Source organism: Nannospalax galili, unplaced genomic scaffold (assembly GCF_000622305.1).
Source record: "Nannospalax galili isolate Female #2095 unplaced genomic scaffold, S.galili_v1.0 scaffold473, whole genome shotgun sequence".
In the NCBI taxonomy this organism is placed as follows: domain Eukaryota; kingdom Metazoa; phylum Chordata; class Mammalia; order Rodentia; family Spalacidae; genus Nannospalax; species Nannospalax galili.
This window is the reverse complement of record NW_008334092.1, coordinates 784,382-793,621: the sequence shown is the minus strand read 5'-3', so window position 1 is coordinate 793,621 and position 9,240 is coordinate 784,382.

Genomic DNA, 9,240 nt, shown 5'->3' with positions numbered 1-9,240 from the left:
CCGCCGCCGCCTCGCAAACTTGCGCGGCGCCCCCTGCCCGCACCGCGCCGCGCCGGAGGCTGAGCCACAAAGGAACTCGTCGCCCCCCTCCGCCCGCCCGAGCCGCGCGGGGAGGGCACCGGCGCCCGGCCCTAGGACAGCCCCTTCCCCAGCACGGGGGCTCCCGGGGCCCCAGCGGCCGCGGCCATTGTCCCGCCCAGGCTCAGCCTGGGCCTGGCCACCGCGCTCCCGGGTGATGGCGACCAGGGCACCCGGGCCTGGCGGGCCAGGCTGCCCCTTGCGGGGTGGGTCTCTCCCTCGGAGACCGCAGGCTGGTGGGGACCCTACAATGGCCCCCCACACCTGATCACAAACGGTCGTGCTCAGATCCAGGTTTTTTTTAAAAAAGGACAAAGGACATGGGGTTGGGGTGCAGAAGTTTGCACAGGCCAGGACACCGCTTCCTGACCCTAGGCCTGAACCCCAGCGGCCCAGGCGGCCAGAGGCTGGCGGCGGTTCTCCTTGCAGTCTACCAGAGGTGGCACCGGCTGTCCCCCAGCTCCAGACCTCAGAGCCATCTGCGTGACTCCTCCTCCCGCCTCACCCTCCCCAGCCAATCAGTCACCAAGTCCTCTTGATTCGGCCTCCCGGGCTGTGTCAACTTCTAAACTTCACTTCCACCTGAAGGAGGCTGACGTTCCAAGCTTAGATTTCGGTATACACGCTGCCATTCAACCTGCAGACCAAGAAGCCCCTGCCCTCAGGGAGCACCCAGTCCCCAGGGAAGAAGGGACACATAAACAGTCATGTATGTTTCAGGAACCACAGCTCTGAAGACATTAGACAAAGTGTCTGTCCTCGTTGAGATTCTAGTCTAGCACAGAATGGCAAACACTGGGCCAACTGGAGGACAGGACCCATAGAAGCCCTTTGTTCTCAAGCACCCAGCACAGTACCTGGCATGGGGCAGAGGCACAGTAAGCATGTGGCATGAATTAGCTGGAATTATATGGTGTTGAGAATACAGAGGAGGCCACTCTTTCTCCCAGAGAAGTAGGAGCTGTTTTCAGAAAGTGGCTCTGGGGCAAGCCTGGTCGGGAGGAAAGGGAGGCCTTTCAGCTTCCAGAAACAAGGGTGATAAAAGTACCATGTCTGTAGTTGGGAAGTTCTGCAAGGTTGTACGCAGGTAAACGGGTGAAGACAAAAATCACACCTGCACAGACACTCTAGGAGGAGTGCACACAGCTCCTAATCCCTTAGGTGTGGGTCTCACAGAGTGACTTCCTTCCAAAGAGCTCAGTATGAAAACAAGGGAAGGAGTGACTTCTGAGTGGAAAAGTCTGACAACCGCCACCTCAGCCAAGTGATCAAGGTCAACACCAGCAGTCACAAATCATGCTGATAGTATATATGCTTGACATGATTAAAAATGAGACTCCTGGGGCTGGAGAGATGGCTCAGTGGTTAAGAGCTCTGACTGCTTTTGCAGAGGACCAGGGTTTGATTCCCAGCACCCACATGGTGGCTGCAAATCGTCCTTAACTCCAGTTCCAGGGGAATCTGAAGCCCTCTTCTGACCTCTGTGGCATTGCACAACACGGATGCACTCACATACAAGCAGGCAATACACTCATACACATAAAATGAAGAGAGAGAGAGAGAGAGAGAGAGAGAGAGAGAGAGAGAGAGAGAGTCCTGCCCTGGGCATGGCAGTACACACCTTTAAACCTTTAATCCCAGCACTCTGGGAGGCAGAGGCAGGTGGATTTCTGTGAGATTGAGGCCAACCTGTTCTATATAGTAAGTTCCAGGCCTGCTGGGGCTACAAGGAGACTTTCTCAAAGAGACAGAGACAAAGACTTTGTGTTCCTCCAGTAACCCATAACCTTAAACTTGCTCTGAGAAAAAAAAAAAGCAAACCCCACTAGTGGTGCAACAAAATCCCTAACTTACTCCTCAAAAGTGTCAAGATCATCAAAAACACAGAAAATCTGAAATGCTCACAGGCCAGAGAAGCCTGCAGAGACATGACAGGTAAATGTAATATGGTCATCCTAAGTGGGGTACTGGAGCAGAAAAATGAATATTAAGGAAAAAGTGAGGATCTCTGAATAAACTATACACTTTAGTTAATAATGTCAATGAAAGCATCCATCAATAATTGCCGTAAAAAATTACATCAAATAGTCATAAGATGGTGCTAACGGGGAAACTGGTGAGAGTATATACAGATAAATCTATAGTATCTGCCCAGTTTTTCTATAAATCTAGAAATAGTCCTTAAAGTCTAAAAAGAAGAGACAGTTTCAATGTACTAATCATGGCACTGTTGAAAGGTTCAATGAACTAATGCTCATCACAGCATGGAACAGTCTAACGGCCTTCAAAAGAGATTATATCATCATCATCTCCAGCTCTCAGAATAGCACTAGAAAAGGCATGAGCATTTTAGGGCAAATGGCCAGAGTGACAGGAGGGTAAAGGCATTGACTGCTGAATCTGGGAAGAGATGGGGAGGCAGGTAACATCACCTGACTGATTTCTGCCTTGCCAGCCTCCTCTAACCACCTAGAAAGTTATGTTCCAGCTTACCCAAGTGAGCTGCCATCTCAGACCTTGTCATGTCCCTCCGTATGGACTCTGCATGTCCCTTGTCCTTTCACAACACCTTTCTTGGTCATCTTCAACTCATTCTTCAGGTCTTAAATTAGATATCTCTTAGCCAGGCATGGTGGCGCACACCTTTGATCCCTGTACTTGGGAGGCAGAGGCAGGTGGATCTCTGTGAGTTCAAGGCCAGCCTGGTCTATATAATGAGCTCCAGGACAGCTGGGGCTACAGGGAAGCCTTGGCTCAAAAAGACCAAAAAAAACCAAAAAAAACAAAAAAAAAAAACAAACCAAACTTAGATAGCTCTTTAAAAGACATCCAAGACCTTTCAGTTTGCTGTTAACAAGTCTGAGTTAACAAGTGTGGAAGCCAGGCTTAGATAGCTCTTTAAAAGACATCCAAGACCTTTCAGTTTGCTGTTAACAAGTCTGACTTAACAAGTGTGGAAGCCAGGGTTGGGGACTTTTGACTCTTCGTCAATGGTATCCACATTCTTCCCCTCCAAATCCAGCCATGCTAGATGGCTCCCTGTCTCTAAGCACACTGTGCCTCTCAGCCTTTGCTCAGGTCCCTCTCTCTGCCTCAGAGTTTCAGTTCTTGTTTTCCATCTCTTCTCTCTGGTAAACACACATCTGGCAAATCTGAACTCCAAAAACACCTCCTCTATGAAGCCATTCTATTTCTCCTGCATGGGAAGAGGTGTTTCCCTCTAGGTCTACAGACCTCTGGGGGCCGCTGGACACCCTGCTGACAAATTGCACATGGTATGTCAGAATAGATGTTCACAGAACAGATGGATGAATGATGAGATGGGCAGCAAGCCCATACACATCCTCTCCAACTCGGAAAGTCTTTTACTCTCCTGTAGGAAGCCCTTCGTGGCTGACCTCCCTCCTATTTCTCTAACTGGTAGAATGTCACTCCTAACTATAGTCTACCTGCTGCATATATCTATTAGTCCCTTGAATCAGAATTTTATTAAAAAATTAAGATAGGGTCTTACTATGTAGCCCTGGCTAGCCTGGAGCTCACTATATAGATCAGGCTAGCCTCAAATTCACAGAGATCTACCTGCCTCTGTCCATCAAGTGCTGGGATTTGAGGTGTGCACCACCACACTAGAGCAAATTGTTACCATGTCTTACATCTTCAATCATTCGCAGAGCTCCTACTCAGATATCTCATTCTGGGTCCTAGGTTCTGCAGACAGAGCAGTGAACAAGCCCAGGCCCCACTCAGATAGAGCACTATACTAACCAGACTACACTACAGTAGCTAGAACTCAAGCCTCAGGTATGTACCACAACACCAGTTTACTGCTTGCTCCTTCCTCGTGTCTGCCTCTGCCTAGTCACCTAGGAACTTAGGCCAGTCCCTGACATCTTTGAGCTATACCCACTCAATTACCATGGCAGAAGAGTGGAGAATTGTGCATGGGTTTTCTACTACTTCTGCCTGGAAGTGACTCACATCACTTCTCACCATCCATTGGCCAAGACTAGTCACATGGCCCTGCCTTCTTACAGTGAAGACTGGGAGATAGAGTTCCCTAGGAGGGAGAAGAGAATTAGGCATCAGTAATGTGGGTGAATTCTCCAAAAGTCTGTTCCCAGAGACAGGACTTAGCAAAGAATTCTTTCAATAATGATTTATTTAGGGCTCATAAGCATTACAAAGAAGACATTTGAAGCATCTAGAGGGGGTAAAAGATCAGGGAGAATTTTCCAAAGAAAAAGAAATACTAGGAAGAGCTGAGGAACATGATTCCAGGAGAGAGACCAGCACAGGAGGCCCAGAGCAAAGAGGACCTTACCACACTGAAAGGACAGAAAGGACAGAGGAGCTGCAATGGAGTGAGGGAACCACAACCTGACACCGAGGGTGGACGCTCCAGGTGGGCCCAGGGAGTGAAGGTTTAGGATTTTAGTCTCAGAGCAATAAAGGGTCATGGCAACATAGCAATTGACTAGGGAAGCTGTCTGCTGGGGAGTTCTGTCCTCCAAGCATGGCATAGCACTGCTGACTTGAAATCACAGCAGCTGTGATTACACACATGAGGCCCTCATGAGATCATCCCTGTTAACCCTCCCTCATAGAAGGAGCAGGAGAAGGATCACCAGACCCTCACTTGAAATGGAGACAGGCTCCCTGCTGCCCCGTCCCAGCTGCATAGAATCCTGTCTTAGCTGCACCTACAGTTTGGGGATGCACTAACTCAAGTTTGAAGCGGTGCACAGTGGAAGGTTAACTGGAGGGGGAACTCCCATGAAGCAGTGTTCATGAGGACATCACCCATGGTAGGGAAGGACTTTTCAGTGCTGTAGTTGTTTTGGGCTCTTTTATGGTCCTGTGACTAACTCCTTACCCACACCCCTGTAAGTAAGCCCAATAAACTCATTCGTTTGCCACTCTGGACTTACCTGGGTAGTAATTGTATTCTTTTGGTCTGCTATCGGTACCCTATCTGGAAGAACAAATTTTTGTTTGTCTCCCTCAGGACAGTCACACAGCACGATCTCTGGTCCGAGTTCTCTCCAAAAGGCTCATGTTGGGGCTGGAAAGATGGCTCAGCGGTTAAGAACATTGGCTGTTCTTGCAGAAGACCTGATTCGAATCCCAGCACCCACATGGCAGCTAACATCCATCCGTAACTCCAGTTCCAGGGGATCTGACAGCCTCTTCTGACCTCCGCGGGCATTGCATGACATGAGTGCACTTACCTACATGCAGGGAATACACGAATACACATAAAAATAAAAATAAATAAATAAAATTTTTAAAAAAGGGCTCATGTGGCCACTGGGAAGAAAATGGACTGAAAAAGGACAAATTTGGGAAGCGGGGGAACAGCAACGAGATCTTCAAGGTCTTCTACATGAAGGATGAAGATGTGTTGGACCTTGGTGGCATTCACAGAAGTGGAGAGACTCAGACCAGTGCTACCATGACTCAGTGTTGATAGATGTGGGGAATGGGGAAACACAGGCCTCATGGGAGCTCAGGTTCTGCAGCCCTCACTGTAAAAGCTGGCTTCGTTGTATTGTACCTGGAGTGTGTCCATAGTACGATGTGTGTGTGTGTGTGTGTGTGTGTCTGTGTATGTGTGTGTGTCTGTGTATGTGCAAGCACTGGTGCATGTACACATATGTGCATGTGGAACCCAGAAGACAATGCTAGGTATCATTCCTCAGGAGCTGCCCAACTCGTTTTTTTGATACAGGGTTCTCACTGGCCTCGGCCTCACTAGGCTAGACTGAATGGCCAGCAAGCCCCAGGGATCTGCCTTTCTCTGTCCCCCAAGTGCTGGGAGTACAATTGTGCTCCACCACACCTGGCTGTTTTATGTGGGTTCTGGGAATTGAACTCAAGTCCTTGTATTTGCATGTCAAGCACTTTCCAGCTAACACCCCAACCCCTTGTAGGACCTTGACACCAAGAAAGCTCCGTCTCCCCTCCCCCGCCCACTCTCCGAGGCATCCAAGACTGTATCTCTCAAAGTGGGCTGTGCCTCCTATCAGAATCAGAAAAAGTCTCAAGCCCTACACAGGCACTTTCTGCTTAAATCTACAAAGTGGTCTTAAGAAGGGGATTTGCAGAGACATTATCCTTATTTCATATCTGGGGAAACTGAGGCCTATAGACAGGAAATGATTCTGAATAAGGAATCCCAGCTCCTGTCCAGAGCTTTCATTGCAGTGCCTGGCATACGGTGTGCACTCCATGTTAGGCGAGTGAGTGAGGGAACACGTGAGGACGTGAGCCCCCTGTTCATCCCTCCTCTTCCCCCTTGCTTGCTTCTCTCAAGGAGCTAACAGATTACACTTAAGAGTCCAGCCAAGCTGAGTTTGAACCATAGCTTTGTCACTTGCTAAGGTTTCAAGCAAATTTATCTTCTCTCTGGGCCTCTGTTTTCTTGACACCTACCCATTGGACAGATATTATGAGAGAATATTGGGGCTAGAGAGATTGTTCAGCAGTTAAGAGCCCGAACTGCTCTTGTAGAAGGCCTGAATTTGGTTCCAAGCACCCATGTCCAGAGGTATACAACCACCTGTAACTCCAGCTCTAAGGGATACCCTGTCCCAGACTCTGACAGCACCTGCACGCATGTGCACATACCCATACAAACACATATGAATACATATAAATAAAAAAATGAAAAATATTTTTTAAATTGAGAGAAAGATGTTGCTAGAGAGATGGCTCATTGGTTAAGAACACTTAACTTGTAGAGGACCCAAGTTCTAGTCCCAGCACCTACATGGTGGTTAACAATGGTCTGTAACTCCAGTTCCAGGGGATCCGATGGCCCCTTCTGACTTCCTCGGGCATTGCACTGGTACGCTTACACATATGCTAACAATACCCTCATACACATAAAAATTAAAGTAATAAATAAAATATTTCATAAAAAGAAAGAAATATTTAAAGAGAATGTGTGTGGGTTAGACCATAACAATGTGACCCACTATTCTGGGACAACTCCCACTCTACACTCCCTGGCAGGTCTTCTCTGTGAACATCAACCCACACCTCCCAGTCTGAGAGGGTCTTCACCATCTTCTCACCTGCACCTCCAGTGTCATGACTAAGAAGACAGTGACATCTCAACCCAAGCTGGCCCTTGTTCATTGCCAGGCCAGTGGCACAATTCATACTGGTGTGAAACGAAATCTCTTTGTTCTCTCTTTTCCTCTTTCCTGGGGAGTGGGATGGGAAGAGAAGAGCATCTACTACCTTGTTGATGGAGACTGAATATTTAGCTTACAATTAAAAAAAAAAAAAACGTGTGTGGGGGGATGGAGAGATGGCTCAGCGGTTAAGAGCACTGGTTGTTCTTGCAGAAGACCTGGGTTCAAATCCCAGCACCCACACGGCAGCTAACAACTGTCTGTAACTCCAGCCCCAGAGAACCCAACAGCCTTGTCTGACCTCTGCGGGCATTGCATGACACGGGTGCACTGACCTACATGAAGGCAATACATGCATACACATAAAATAAAAAAATTTTAAAAAAAACATTAAAAAGTGTGTGTGTGTGTGTGTGTGTGTGTGTGTGTGTGTGTGTTGCAACGCACATGTGGCAGTCAGAGACCAATCTCGGATGTAGGTCCTCGCCTTCCACCTGCATATGCCAGGCTAGCTGCCCACAGTCTTCCAGAGATTCTCCTGCCTCCACATTCCATCTGGTTGTAGAAGCACTGAGATACAGACAGACACTACTATGCCTGGCTTTATGTGGGTTCTGGGGATTAGAACTCAAATCCTCACACTTGCATGGCCTATTAGTCAGGGTTCTCTAGAGGACAGGACCTAGATGTATTAGATTAGCTTGAGCTATAAAGTAGGATTAGTTCAATAGTAGCTGTCTCATACCAGGGAGGCTGGGAACCTTGTAGTTGCTCAGGACTTGAGACTGGATGATTTAGCAGTCTTAATCTGGCACCAAAGGAGGATTCCTGGAGAGTTGCCAGTCTTAAGTTCACGTTGGAAACCCAAAGATGCTGGTTCTAATATCAGTTAAGGATTCAGTGGCGGCAACAGCAGGGTAGATGAATTCTCCAGCAAGATGAAGGTTTAGCAAACAAAAAACAAAATCTTTCCTTCTTCCATGTCCTTTTGTATGGGCCACCAGAAGGTGCCACCCATATTTACAGTGGGTCATCCCACATCAATTGAGGCATTAAGACAACCCTCCCCCAGGCTTGCCCACAGGTCAACTTGACATAGACAATCCCTCACTGAGACTCTCTTTCCAGTGATTCTAGGTTGTGTCAAATTGACAAATAAAACTAACCATCAAATATGGGAAGGATTTTACCCAGGAGCCATCTCCCTGACCCCTTTAGTCCCTTAGTAAGCAGAGGATAGACCATAGTTGTCTGTGAGCTGAATAAGAAAAGGAGATCTACATCGCTCTACATCATAAGTTGTTGGGGATTTTTGACCTCCAATTTCACTCATAGTTTGACCTTTGCTGATCTCTTCATCATCAACCAAAGTCAGCTCTCACCTTGGTTTCTGTCTCCAATGCAAGGCAAACCATTTCCTTTTGCTTCTTCTCAGAATGTGTGTCCCACTGGACCACACTCACAGCCTCTGTGTCCTCACCTGAGGAACTCTTACCGACCTTGTCATGATTCCTAGCCACATATTGAGGGATGCCACCTGCTACCTTCAGATTCTTGCAGTTTTGTGGGCCTCCCCTCTTTTTTCTTTATTTTTTAACAATTATTCCAGCTGTAATTCTGAATTCAGATTTTTAATCATTGGACTTGACATCAGATTATAGCTTCAATACACATTTGCTTGCTTGTTTCATCAAAAAATGATGGGGATCAATTTGTGTGCGTGCGTGCGTGCATGTGTGTGTATTGTGTCTGTTTTGAGATAGGGTCTCCCTGTAGCTTCAGCTGACCTGGAACCTGATATGTAGACCAGGCTGGCCTTGAACTCACAGAGATCCACCAGTCTCTGCCTCCCAAGTGCTGGGATTAAAGGTGTGTGCCACCACGCCCAGCTTGGGGATCAATTTTTTAAAAGAATGAGCTGAAATATGTGAACCAATGTTGACTGTATGTGGGGTGACTGAAGAGGATGCTGAGAAGCGAGGTGGTCTGGGGTCTGTGTCTGAGCAGCCTGCAAGAACTG